Below are 14673 nucleotides of genomic sequence, written 5' to 3'. Positions count from 1 at the left end.
TATCTGAGAAACTGGATTTGAACTCAAGACTTCCTAATTCCAAGTCAGTACTCTCTCCACCACTAGCTGCCTGATATTTTAATGATAAAGCTGTCCCTTCTACATGAAGTCTTTCTTGTCTATCCTTCTCAGGAGTACTTTCCATTTATTAATAGTACTGGCTTATACTATGGAAGCCAGTCTTGGTGCATAAGCAGATATCTTCTGCATGATTCCAGTCCAAATGACCATGCATAACATTTGAGTGAACCTACTTCCATATCTGATAACTCAGATGTTTGTACTGAGTAATGATTAAATTTCTCTAATTGGTTTCTAATGCTAGAGTATCTGATGACTTAAGAGTCCCTGAGCTCATTGAGCATCTGATTTCCCCCAGATCCAATATTTTAACTCCTTAGTAAATACAGAAGGGGCATTCCCACCTTTTCAGTGTTACCTTCTCTTTGGTTTTGAAGTATGAAGCTGCTTTTAGCTTCTTCTGTATGGTGACAGCTAAGTGTGAGAAAACCAGTTGCCTTGTCTTCTATCTCTGTGAGTACCCAATGAGGTCACCTGTGCTTCTTTTATGTTTGCACTTTTGTAATCTTAAGTGAAGGAGTATTCTGTGATGGAATCATACAGGTGGTTCTTTTGTGAGACTCCAGTGGTCCAAATGTCTTGATGTTGATTTTTTACTCTAGAAAGGTCCTAATCCTCAATGCCCAACAGAGTACTAGGCCTAAGGGAAACTTAAGGACTCCATGATGGGAAAAATCATCTTCCAGTTCAGTCATCAGGAGCTTTATCTATGTTCTTTCATCCTCAGTTTCTTCATAGGAAAAATGAGAATTATGATAGGAAATACCAACTAAGGCTGTCATGAAGATCAAGTGAAATAATGCACATAAAGTGTTTTGCAGACATCAAACCCTACTAACTGTTATTTAGTGAAATTATTACAATGATATTCTAAATTTAGATTCATTCTTCCATTGATGCTATGTATATTTATAGGATAGTATGCTTTATTATTTTTGGGGAAATAGTTTATGTCAACTCTTCTAGTTGACTTTTTAAAAGTCTAAATCTGACTGTTTGGTTGTTAATGGGAAGCAAAGTGGTGGGGACTTGTGAGGAATAGGACTAGAATTATTGTCTTTCATGATTATTCCTAGAAGCCTGAAAACATAATTATCAGCTGCCCTCTCGTATTCAACCTGCAAATTTGAGCATCCAATTGGGAAGAGACCTCTGAGGGGATTGTTATAGAGGAAACTTTTGAATTCTCTAATAGAATGTCAACTCCTGGATAGGCATGGTTATTTCATTTTTCCGTATTTGTATCAGTGCCAAGCACATAGAAGGCTCTTAAATAATGATAATTATAACTAACATTTTCACAGGACCTTATGATTTGCAAAATGCTTTACAATTGTTACTATGTTTCCCTATGTATAAGATGTACCCTTTTTTGAAAAAAAGGGGTCTAAAATGGGAATATCTTATACAGCCGTTGTAGATTTTTTACTTGCATTTCCCACTGTTTTTGAGCTTATTGTCTTTGTGCTCTTTATTTTGTATTTGTTACCTGGATATCAGATTAAATTTTTGCCACATTCTACCCAGAAATGACTTAGAAAAGATTTTCACACAGTGCTAAATTCAAGTGATGCAATTTGCAAAAGTGAATGGAAATCATGGTGCTGAATGCAAGTTTGGTCTTCCTCCAACTGAGAAAACAATCTGAGACAAACTTCTATAGGAAGAAGAAACTCCACTGAAAATGCTACAGCAGATGAAGGCAATGAGAGCAGCAAAATGACCTGAGTTAGAAAGGGAATTGAAAAGATGGATTGAAGAGCAAAGGACAACTGGAATTTCTGTGCCCACAAAGATGGTTCAGCAGAAGGTAAGAAGAATTGCTGATGAAAAAGAAGTTCCTAATTTCAAAGGAGGATACAATTGGTGCTTTGGGTTCACCAAATGGAATGGACTAAGCATGCATACATGCCCCAGACTTGCCCAAAAGATGGCTAAAAGCTATGAGTAGCAGGTCCTTGAATTTCATGATGAATAAAATTTGATATAATAATAACTTTATACAATTTTATATAATTCATATAATAATATAATTTATATAATAACTTTATGTTTCATCTTTTTTCAAATTGCAGTCCCTAAAATTAAGGCACATCTTATACATGGGGAAATATGATATATTGTTTGATCCTGACAATCCTGGGAGGTAGTTATTAGTATTTATAGATTAAGAAACTGAGGTAGGCAAATGTGAAGTAAGATCTCCAAGATCACTCAACTTTTAAATGACTAAGAACACAATTGATCTCAGATCTTCTTGAGTCCAGGTCTAGTACTCTATCTACTTTGCCATTTAGCAGCTTTTAGGCTAGCTCTGAGAAATGATTATTGACAGAAAGATTTGATTTTGTTTAAATTCAGTCAGAATCAGGATTCAAAACCATGTGCTCTTTCTCCTAATCTGTCTCATATTTCACAGCTCCTAGAACAATGCTTTAACCATAGCAGCATTTCAACACTTGTTGATGTGGTGGTGGTAGTGTTTTAGTGGGAAGGGTCAAGGATCTGGACTGTGACACCCATTTCATCTCCCTACCCTCCTAACTTTCTGTATGATCCAGAACAAATCTTGTCACCCCTTTGTTCCCAATTTCTTCATCTATAAAATGAGTATAGACTAGATGATTTTTTTCTTTCAAAAATCAAATGGTCTTTGTGTGTGTGTGTGTGTGTGTGTGTGTGTGTGTGTGTGTGTGTGTATGTGTGTTTTAGGTTTTTGCAAGGCAAATGGGGTTAAGTGGCTTGCCCAAGGCCACACAGCTAGGTAATTATTAGGTTTCTGAGACCAGATTTGAACTAAGTTACTCCTGACTCCAGGTCCGGTGCTTTATACACTGTGCCACCTAGCTGCCCCAAATGGTCTTTGTGTATCCTTAGCATTGACACCATGTCAAATTGAAATCTAGCAACATAATTTTGATACTTAATTTTTTCTGCCTAATCAAACTCCTCATTTTGCACATGAAGTAACTGAGACCCAGGAAATTAAATGACTTTCCCAAGGTTGAACATTTTATGCCATTCCTGAGATTTAAATCTGTTTCTTAACACTTGGTCTTCATTCTCTTCCTATTGCATCATTTCTTATCAGAGCTGAGCACCCACAATCTCTTCCTCCTCAACTTAAGCCTCAGCAGTCACCCTCTTAGAGAATAAAATAAAACTTGAAAAACAAGGCAAACATCATTGCCCCACCTCAAAGGACAAGTCCAGTGTAAAGTTTGGTCTATCTACCCAGATCCTCTACCAGGTAGGGAGAAGATAAGCAGGAAATGGGAGGGTCTTTTGCAAATCAGCCTTATACATGAAATAGTACAGTAAAGTGAAAGTTTAATACAAAGCCTAGACTCATGCTTTGCAAACAGTTTCCAATATAGGCCTTTGAGTTGAGGCTGTTTTGTCAGAAATCCTATTCATTCTTTCCATTTAGCCTTGACCCCCAAACCCCCCTCAGTAAATTTAATCCTCAACCCTGGAATTCTCTCTGTATTTTCTTAGTTAAGATGAGAGCGAACAGCTGGCTCATTTTGTAGACTCTGTTGACAGTGTTCAGTTGCTACTCCCCCCCCCCATATTCCCACCCCCCACCCCCCACCTCCTCCTTTCCCCCCCTTTTTTCCCCTTCTTCCTTCAGACAGTGCCTGGCTCACTTTGTCTGGCTACTGTCTGACATGTCAGCTTACACTACTCCAACTCCCAGCTGTTCTTCTCTTTCATGTTATGGATTGTTCTTTGCATTAGTCTCAAACATGGTTTTTCACTTCTGTGGGGATAATCTGTTTCCCCAGCAACCTATAAAATGAAGAAATTTGATGCAAGATCTGCCTAAAAGTTTTTGCTGAAAGTTTTTGTATGTGTAAACAGAGACTGGTACTTTGGAACTAAACATTGCTATTAAGAAGCAAATGCACAAATCGAATATTGGCATCTGTCAATGAATTGCTGAGATTTTTAGACTTTTTGAGTTCAATTCTGCACTTCTGTTAGAGACCTAAATAGGGAAAAGCACTTAGGCTGAACAAATTTAGATGCAATAGCAAAGAAATGTAAATTGTTTTTCGCACCAACATCAATATATCCATGTTGCAGTAAAGGGAAAGCTTTTAACAAAATAGCAAGTAATTGAAAAAAAATTATGTATGTAAAACATGGGCTGCTCAATATGATCAAAGTTTGTTATAAAGTGACACTTCCTGGCTTATCTTCAATGGCTGACAGTTTTTTTCAGCAAAATCATTTTTCCCTGGAAATTATTGTCCTAAACATCTCCTTCCTAGTTTTATCCCCAAGGAAAGAAAACAGGAGGAAATTGTCAGATCTGATGCTATCCTATCCAATAAGAACTTAGTGAACATATGCTATATGCAAATTATGAGGTGATATACTGGAGTAGATGAGAATGATAACATTAATAACTAATATTTATTAAGTGTTATGGTCCAGGCTCTAAGTACTTTTATACTTATGATCTTATTTCATTTTCACTCTTGGAAGGTAGGTGCTATTGTTTTTTCATTTTACAAATGAGGAAATTTAGGTTAAATGACTTGCTTAGGGTCACACAACTAATAAGCGCCTGAGGCTGGATTTAAACTCAGATTTTCTTGACTTCAGGACCAGTAAATGTGTTACTCAGCTGGATAGAAACAAAAATGAAAAAAAAAACAACAATGATCCTTGCTTTTTTAAGACCTTCCAGTCTACTCAGTGGGATACAGTATGTAAAATGATTACTATGAACATAATAATTAGAGGAGAAGGGAGAGAATGCTAACAATTAAGGGATCAGAATACTTACTAAAGTTTACAGTCCATGAACTAAGCCTTGGAGGAAGCTCGGAAATCTATGAGACAGAGATAGTAAGACAGGACATTCCAATCATTGGCAATAAACAGCCATTGGAATGACTTGGAGGCAGGAGATGGATATTGACTCTAAAAGTCAGGGACTAGATCAGTCTGACAGGAATGTAATCGCCATGAAATATAGAAAGGTACATTTGGATTGGAAAGGTAAACTAGAGCTAGATTATGAAGGGTTTTTAAGATCACACTGAGGACTTTGTTTAGCCTTTAGGCAAAAGGAAGCTGTTAACAACTTTTTAAACAAGGGAATAAAATGGTTAGATCTGTGCTTTAGGAATACTGTTTTGGCAGTCATGAGGAGGATGGATTGGAGAGAGGACAGATTGGAAATAATAATCAGTTTGTAGAACTTTGCTGCCACATAGGAGAGAGGGGAGTAAAGATCTCAAATTGTATGCTAATTTATAATTATTTTATTTCTTTTTTTAGTGCCTGTGACCAGTCCTTTGGGACTAGAAGTGTTTTGGAGTAATGATTCTAGATCAAATAAAATACCTATGACAGCTAAATGATTATGTATAATAATATTTATGTGGATTTTTAAAATTTGCAAAGCACTGCACCTGTAATCTTACTTGTTCCTCAAGGCAACCAAACTCCTCAATTACTATAGTTCTCTTCATCTTAACTAGGCTCGGAGAGATAAGTTTCTTGCTTAGGTTAAGTAAGCATTTGAGGTAGGATTTGAACTCTTTCTTATTGAAAGTCTTCGCAAGGCTACCAGACAGCTGGAAATAATATCTAAAACTGTCTATGTATCATTCTATTAACAGTAATTCAATTCTTCTTTGGTTTTGTCTTACTCTAACAATATGGATCCTGGCATTAGAAATCTTTTAGGAAATACTATGAGATCTCCCAAAGAGATAAAAATACAAAATATAAAAGGACTAAGAGATCACATAGTCCAAAATCCTCATTTTGCAAATAAGGAAATTGAGACCCACAGCAGAAGCTACTTGCTCAATTTTGCACAGTAAATATGGAAAGTTAATAAGCAAAATTGGGAAAAAGTACTCAGGTTTTCTAATTCTATTCTAGTACTTAAAATTATGTCAGTTTATGAGTTTTAGTTTCTCTCAACAGTCTATATGACAGATTCTGGTTATCAGGAATGTAGGCATACCTGACTTGCAAGCTGAGTAAGACTGTCAGCTTTCTGGATAGAAACTCACTGCTGGGAATTGATTAAGGTGGGTTAAAATGGATTAATAGTGAGAAGAGCACTGATAAAATTAAGAATGGAATTGAATTAAAATGATGCTAATTAAAATTTCCACATCACTTTTTATGAAAAGAAAACACCTTATGAATTTAACTAACAAAGTGGGGAGGAATGATTGGATCAGCAGACAAATCAACTGTTTTAGCCTTCTGAGCTTCAGTTTCTTCAACTGTCAAGTAGGTATACTGTAATTATCCTTGTACTATATAGCGAAAGTCCTTGATAAATTATAAAGTATTCAAATACATGTAAATTATCAGTATTATTCTCATTCTTTCTGATCCTAAGTTTGACACAGTACAGATAGAAACCATCTGGAGACAAGTCTCTATTTTCCTATTGTTCTTTTAGGTTTAATGATTGGGGGATAATTGAGAAGTTAAGTAAAGTTATTTTCTCTAAACTTAGATTTAAGTAATTTCTAAATTTCCACTCTTATTTCATTTAACCTGAGTTTAGAAATGAAGTTATTTCTTATAGTTGCTCTTCACTGATCTGTAATGTAATGCATACCTTGGAGCTGAGAGTATCATTAACAAAAGAGAGGGAGATGTCTATGCCTAGCACTGAGGCAATGCTTCTAGTTTTGTTATAATGTCATAATGGTGTACAGAGGAAAAATTTATAATGTCCCACAATTAAAACATTTTTATCTTCAGCCCATTTCATGGATACTCAATATACTTGTTTTAATAGCACAAATTTTACCAAAGACTTTCTATCAGGCAAGCATTGGTATATCTGTTTATTTCCAATTTATCTTGCTTTTTTGTGGTAACAGAACACTGAAGTATGCAATCATTTATGTGAAGCTCAACATCTCTTCCATTCTTAGTAGGGCCATCATGCAACTGTATATATCTTTCTACTTCATTAATTCTTATGGGCAGTTGAATTACTTGGACCAAGGTGCTAGGCCAACAAGTGGTGTCTTCAGTGACTGATTCATTAGTGTTTCAGAGTTCCATTCAGATCTTCACAACTCCTATCAAGCTTCAAAGGACAATAAAATTCCCACTGTCCATCCTCATTTTCACTAATCTCACATATACAGACAATGGCATGGTCCTTCTCTTAACTAAATAACCTTGCAATGACTGTCCTTTCTGATTTTAATATTTTTCCTTCTCACTTCTACCTTTAAGAACCTTTTTTTTGTTTGGTCATTTTTCAGTTGTGTCTGAATCTTTATTTCATTTTTCTGTTGTTGGTTGTTTTTTAGCAAAGATACTGGAGTAATTTTTCATTTTCTTCTCCAGCTCATTTTGCAGATGAGGAAACTGAGATAAATAGGATTAAGTGACTTGCTCACAATCACACAACTGGTAAGTATCTCAGGCTGTATTTAAATTCAGGAAGAATGAGAGAAGAAAGATAATACCAGTATGGAATGATCACAGAGTATGAAGGGGAAAAGAATATATTAAAAAAAAACTGGAAAAGGTAGAGGCACTTATTAGCCATAACAGTGAAATTTCCACTTTTATGGACTTCTCTACAGCATTGTGCATATGTCCTCTCAAGATCCTGACTCAGAGTCTTAGGGTTTCATTCTTCCAAATTGCCACATATTCAAGAACATTCCAGGGAATGGTCCAAAAGAAATTCTACCCATTTCATCCTTTTTTTTCCTGGGTCCAGTCCTGCCTTGGCTCTTTCAATCACCAAAAAAAAGACCTTTGGTAGTAGAAGTGGAATTGTTGTTATCCTTGGTTCTTGAAAAGGATCAATGACATCAGGAAGGTATTGTCTGATTTGTCAAGTGAAATGGATTTGTGTGACAGAGTCTGTGCATAGTCCTCAGTCTTATCACTCTCTCTCTCTCCTCCAGAGCCATCTGGGTCCACTGTCTCTAGCTGTCCGCCAGTCAACTAGTAGACTCCAGTCAGGGATGGAATAATGATGACACTTTAAAATGGGAAGACATAGACTCCAGGAAGAGAGAGTAGAGTACCATGCCTGTATGCAGGAAGATTTGAGTTCAAATCTGAATTCAGACTTTTACTTAGCTGTCCTAATTTAGGAAAGTCATTTTATTCCTATTTGCCTCAGTTCCTCTTCTGTAAAATGGGGACACACTGGACATGGCAAACCACTCTAATATCTTTGTCAAGAAAACCCATGAATGAAAGTCTGTGATGCCACGTGTTGTGTTTTAGAGTTGCAAAGTTCTTTCCTCACAACATTCCTGAAAGGTAGGTAATATATTAAATAGTTTTGATTTACAGATAAGACAACTGAGTTTCAGAGGACAGCAAAGACCTTAATTCAAATCTGACTTAATTCATATCTGATTTTGGATACTTACTAACTGTTTGACTTGGGGCAAGATACATAACTTATCTGTTTCAGGTTCCTCAACAATAAATTGGGGTAATGATAGTATCTTATGTCCAAGGTTGTTGTAAGCATAAAATGAGATCATAATTGTAAAATACTTAACACAGTTCCTGGCAAATAGTAAGTCTTTCCCTCTCTTCCATCAACTCCCTCTTTTCTTTACATCTCCTCCCTCCTCTCCCTCTTCCCTTCTCTCCTTTTCCTTCTCTCCCCTCCATACCAGTCCCTTACTTACTTCCTTCCCCTCCCCTCCCCTCCCCTCCCCTCCCCTTCCCTTCTTGCTTACTTCTTTCCCATCCTGCTTAAGTTGTTTTCATTACTTCCTCAAGAATAATTGTTATTCAATCCATCAATTGAAACCTCCCCTCAGCAGGGCACAAATTACCCACTCCCCTGACCCAGGGGAAATAACAATATGGGACTCTTTCAAGGCCCTGTAAATGGAATGAGTATGCTTAAAATCCTTTAAGAAGGATACATTGGAGGAAACATTTGGTTGCTGCTGTCCCATAATTCCAGCTCCAATAGTGTATGTTTTAATTGTTACTGCAATTAAAAAGCTCTCATAGTTGGATCTTGGGATCAAAGTGATGGTCCACCATGAGACGAGCTACTGCCTGTACCAGTCCTTGTCACTCAGTGTGCCTTTATTTTTCTTAGCTGAGTGTCCCATGGGGCCCAAAGCATTTAATTAAAAAAGAAAAGTGTTCAAAGGAGACTGGAATGACCTGGCTACCCCAGGTATGAGTAAATGGAATAGAACCTGAGCTCTATATTTTTGGTTTTCAGAATTGGGGTCATGATTAAGAGGAATGAATGGGAGTAGGAAGAACAAGAGTGAAAGTATTTGCCAATAATGCTTTCACCAATGCAGAACAAAAGTTGGAAGTTTGAAGATGATCAGATACTATAAAAGATGACCATAACCCATTGAAAAGCTTCAGGAAAACTAAAGTCTTTGAGCTCCAGAGGCAGCATGGTTGAAGATGGAAAGTCTGAGAGGAAAGACTGTACTAATGATTAGGTGCACTGAGGGACAGGTTTGGATGTAATGGCTTGTTCCATTCTGTCACCAGATATCACATCCTGGTGCTTTCCCAGCCCGTTGATGCTTTGCCAAGGAGCCTTGATGACACAGGAGGAAGAAAAACTAATTCAAAGGCCAAGAGATTCCCAAATCATTCAGACTATTATTAAAAATATTATTGTTTCCTTTCAAGTCAGGTCTGAGATGCAGTGGCTCTGGAAAAGGCAAGGGAAAAGGTTGTCTTTTCACAACATACCCCTTACTGTAATAAGCATAATGCACAAGTCATGTCATCAGTAATTTGGTTGATGTGGTCTCTTCAAAACTGAAGGACAACTATTATGACTGAGCAGACTGTCTCCAGTGTAAATTTCCTTTCAAAGATATAGCGAGGCCAATTGGGGTGGGCTCTGAGGAAGAGCTGCCTAAGCTGCCTTACTAGCATCTGTCAGTTCCTCCCAGAAAATGAGGGCTGCCCTTTTCTTGACATTGGCAGGAATTTGGGAACACAATATCATAAATTAACTCCTTGAACAAAAGATATTTGGTTTAAAATAGAACTTGTGTCAAACCAGACCAAATTTAGCACAATAGCAGTTAGTATCTAACTAACACAGAATACAAATGTGAAAAATCGTATAACTTTGCTAAATAAAAGCTTGCAAATTTCAAATCTTGATGATAATCATAGATATTAATTCTCATTTTAATGTCCAAGAAGCACCTGGTGTTCTAGCAATACCAAAAGGTCACAGATTTAAAACTGGAATAGGACTTAGAGATCAATAAGCCCAGGTCTTTAGACCCCTGCATTTGGAGTTAGGAAAACATAACTATTCCCCCATTGATAAATGGTCAAAGGATATGAACAGACAGTTTTCAAATGAAGAAATTAAAGCTATATGAAAAAAGTTCCAAATGATTATTGATGAGAGAAATGCAAATTAAAACAATAATGAGATATCACCTCATACCTATCAGATTGGCTAAAATGAGAAAAAGGGAAAATAATCAATGTTGGAGATGTTGTGGGAGGATTGGGACATGAGGCGATGCTGATGTGAAAGGATCCAACCTTTCTGGACAGCAGTATGGAACTATGCCCAAAAAGCAAAAAAAAAAAAAAAAAAAAAAAAAAAAAAAAGAAAAACCAAACTATTCATATCCTTTGATCCAGCAATTTCAATTTTAGATCTATAACCAGAAGACATTATAAAAAAAAGAGAAAAGACGTACATGCTCCAAAATATTCATAGCATCTCTTTTTATAGTGGCAAAAAATTGGAAATTGAGGGGATGTCCATCAATTGGGGAATGGCTAAAGAAGTTATGGTATATGAATTCTATGGAATACTATTGTTCTATAAAAAACTATAAATGATCAGACTCTAGAGAAACAGAGAAGACTTATGGGTTCTGATGTTGAGGCAAGGGAGTAGAATCAAGAGAACAATATACATATTAACAACAACTACATAGTGAGATGAACAACCTTGATGAAAGCAGCTCCTCTCAGCAGTTCAGAAAGCTAAGACGACTGTATTTGACTGACTATGGACTATATTATCCCCATCCAGAATAAGAAAAACAAAACCAAACACAAACAGACACCCCCCCAGCAACAACCCTTTAGAATCTGATGAACACTTAATAAAATTTATCTCTTATGTATCTCCTTTAATTCTGATTCCTCATACCAAAAATAAATGATCTGTAAACATATTTCTCAAAAACATGTGTGGGCACAATGCTAACCTGACTGTTCCCTGAGGGGAAGTAGGGTGGGAAGGGAGGGTGGAAGGAAATTTTGTAACTTAAAAATATACATATGCATATGGATGAAAGTAAATAAATAAAAGAAAAAGAAAACAAAGTAAAACATAACTAACTAAATAAAAACACACATATTTTAGTTATGTGATTTGAGGAATATAAAAATCTATCTTGTCTTCATACAGTGAATAGAGCACTATCTCTGGAGTCAGGAGGACCTGAGTTCAAATCTGGTTTGAGCCACTTGGCACTAGTTAGGTGACCTTGGGCAAATCATTTAACCCTGATTGCCTTACATCCAGAACCATTTCCAGTCATCCGCATCCATATCTGGTGCCTGGAACCAGATATCTTTGGAAGAGAAAGTGAGGCTGGTGACTTAGAACAACACTCTCTCACTCAAATTCAGTTCACAAGCCTATCTTGGTATCGCCTCCCTGATACCATAGTCTTCTTTGAGAATGAAGAACAAATATCAATCATCAATCATCTTAGTCTCATATTTCCCCCTCTATAAAATGAAGCTAATAATATCATCCAGTCAATAAGGTTATTATGAAACTCAAATGGGATAAGGTATGTAAAGGACTTTGCAAACCTTAAAATGCTACATAAAGACTATCATTATTTCAGTTGAGGAAACTGAGACCCAAAGAAATGTAATTCTTTGAAAGTCATACAGGTAGGAAGTGGTGAGTGAAGATTTTAATTTGAATTCTGTGAATTCAAAATCAACACTCTTTCTATTGAATAGTTCTGGTCAGATGTCAGTGTACTGTATCTACATTGATGAATGAGTTCAATACATTTTAAATCTATTTCATGGTTATGCATATTTATCACAGTGGTATTTTATCTTACTTCTAGATCCAAGTAATGTGGTTCAATTTAATTAAGTTAAATTTTAATAGGTAGTCTTCAGACTACTTTTCATTTATTTCTGTTTACATGTTATTATATATCTCTCCCCCCCCATTTAAAATGTAAACTTAAAGGGCTAAGAGTTAAGGGCTCTTAATTTTGTCCATTTTATTTGGAATAATTTAATGAATGAAAGAATAAAACATTAAGTGTAAACAAGTGTGGTTAGTAGTGAAGATGCAAATAAAAAGTCAAGACAACTAGCACATTATAGATGCTTAAAATATATGTTGAATTACACTCAATTGAATAATTGTTTATTAAGTACTAATTATTTTTAAGACATCCTACTGGGCTTGGAGTTACAAAGATAAAATTATACAGTGGCTTCTTTCTAGCAACATAATTTAATGGAGAGAATTTGACATATAAGTAACACAAATGATATAATTAAGCAGAAGAAGACACCCCCAAAAAAGAAAATATGAATTTTTAGAACAATCACTTTTGGTTGAGGGAAATCAGATAATACTTTATGGAGGATATGGAGAAGTTTTTTCTTCAGTTAGACCCTGAAGAAAAAGCTTCAGCAGGCAAAGATTAGGGGACAATGGAAACAAGAGTAGGGTTGTATGTGAGGGTAAGACAATAGCAAGAGACTATATACTGCATTTTGGCTAAAATATTGTGAAGGTGAGCAGTGTGGAGAACAGAAGACAGAACTGAAACCATATGCTATTGTATATTAGGGATAGATGTTTAGATTTTTTTTCACTAGACAATGGAATGTAGTGATGTGAGGGAAGCAGTAGAGAGGGGAAAAGCATGGAAACAGGAAAATCAACTGTTGGTTAATTACAGTGGTGAAAACAGGAGGAAATTAAATATAGAGTGCTTTTACTTAGAGTGGAGAGGAAAGACCAATGTGAGAAATATGGAACATCAAAAAAAAAAAACAATCTAAATTCTTCACAAACAGGAAAATTCTTGTCCTTTGATTTTTAGTTTTCTAAGAGGAACAGTATGTTTTGTGGGAAAGTTACCTGAATCCAGAGTAAAGAGATTTACACACTATTTTTGGTTCTGATGTCAACTATGTTACATTCAGCAGGTCCCTTATTCTCTCTGAGTTACATTTTGCTCATGTAAAATCAGGGTGTTCGATCAGATTGATGGTTATATTCAGGTTTTTTTCTGGAGCACATTACTGTGTGGTGAATTTTAGCTAAATATGCCTCAAATTATGTAGAATATATATACTCCCCAAACAAATATACATATAGAAGTCTGATGACTTTCTCATAGTGTCCCATATTCTGTGTAGTAAATAAAAAATGTTTGAGAAACAACTGTCCAGTCCTAATTTTCTTTCATCTCTAAAGAAATAAATATTGGTGACATGAACTTTGACACATTGCTTTCTGCTTAATGGTGTAGTAATCCCACATTGGGTGGCCCAGTGGAAACAACAATGAATTTGAAGTAAAACAATCCTGTGTTACAATCCTACTTTAATATTTACTAACTGTATGACCTTGGGTAAATCTATTCATTTCTCTATGTCTCTGTCTGTTTTTAATTTATTAAATGGGGATTATTACCTTGTGTTACTCTTCTCATGGGGTTGTTATAAGATTATTTATGCTAAATTTATGTTAAATACTTTATATTTTCATGTTTATAAAACAAAGTTTTTTATTGAACTCATCATATCCAGGAAGCACCAATATCCCAATCTCTTGATCATGAAGCAGAGAATTTCTTTATTTATCTCATTTCCCTTGACTTTTTCAATACTTAGAGTGAAAGAGCTGTTATTAAAAAAAGAAAAATAGAGTCTTACATGTAACAATGTTCTTGGAGTAAGTGAAGATGCATTTGCTGTGACTTTTGCATTAGTAGTTGGATCTGCACTTTAGGAATTTAGGGGAAAACTGTATAGATTTTTTGTGCATTTTCAATTAATATCTACCTTGGTTGAAGACATATCTTAAACCAAATATAGTTTTTTTTTTTGTGCTGGATTTCCCTCTAAGACAACTGCGAACATGGACAGACTACTCAGGTACCAGATTTATACTTTTCTTTAGGATAAACATGCCCAGTTCTTTTAACTTTTTTTATGATCATTTTATGGCATGGTCCTAAGACCCTTCACCACCTAAGTTAAAAACTCTAGTACTCTCCAACTTTTTCATGTCCTCACATTAATGATTTTGACTAATTTGGGAAAGTTCAGTTCAAATTATTATCACTGAGTTGTCTTAGTGTTGACCAACTAATGTGCTGGTTGTCTTGACTTTTTATTTGCATCTTCAGTACTAACCACACTTGTTTACACTTAATGTTTTATACTTTCATTCATTAAATTATTCCAAACCAACCCCATTTAGCTTTTTTTTTTTTGGATAAGATATTGGAGTAGCTTGCTATTTCTTTCACATTTTATAAATGAGGCAACTGAGACAAACAGATTTTTAACTTATTTGGCCAGGGTCAT

Source organism: Macrotis lagotis, chromosome 1 (genome assembly GCF_037893015.1).
Source record: "Macrotis lagotis isolate mMagLag1 chromosome 1, bilby.v1.9.chrom.fasta, whole genome shotgun sequence".
In the NCBI taxonomy this organism is placed as follows: domain Eukaryota; kingdom Metazoa; phylum Chordata; class Mammalia; order Peramelemorphia; family Peramelidae; genus Macrotis; species Macrotis lagotis.
Note: the sequence above shows the minus strand (reverse complement) of the source record.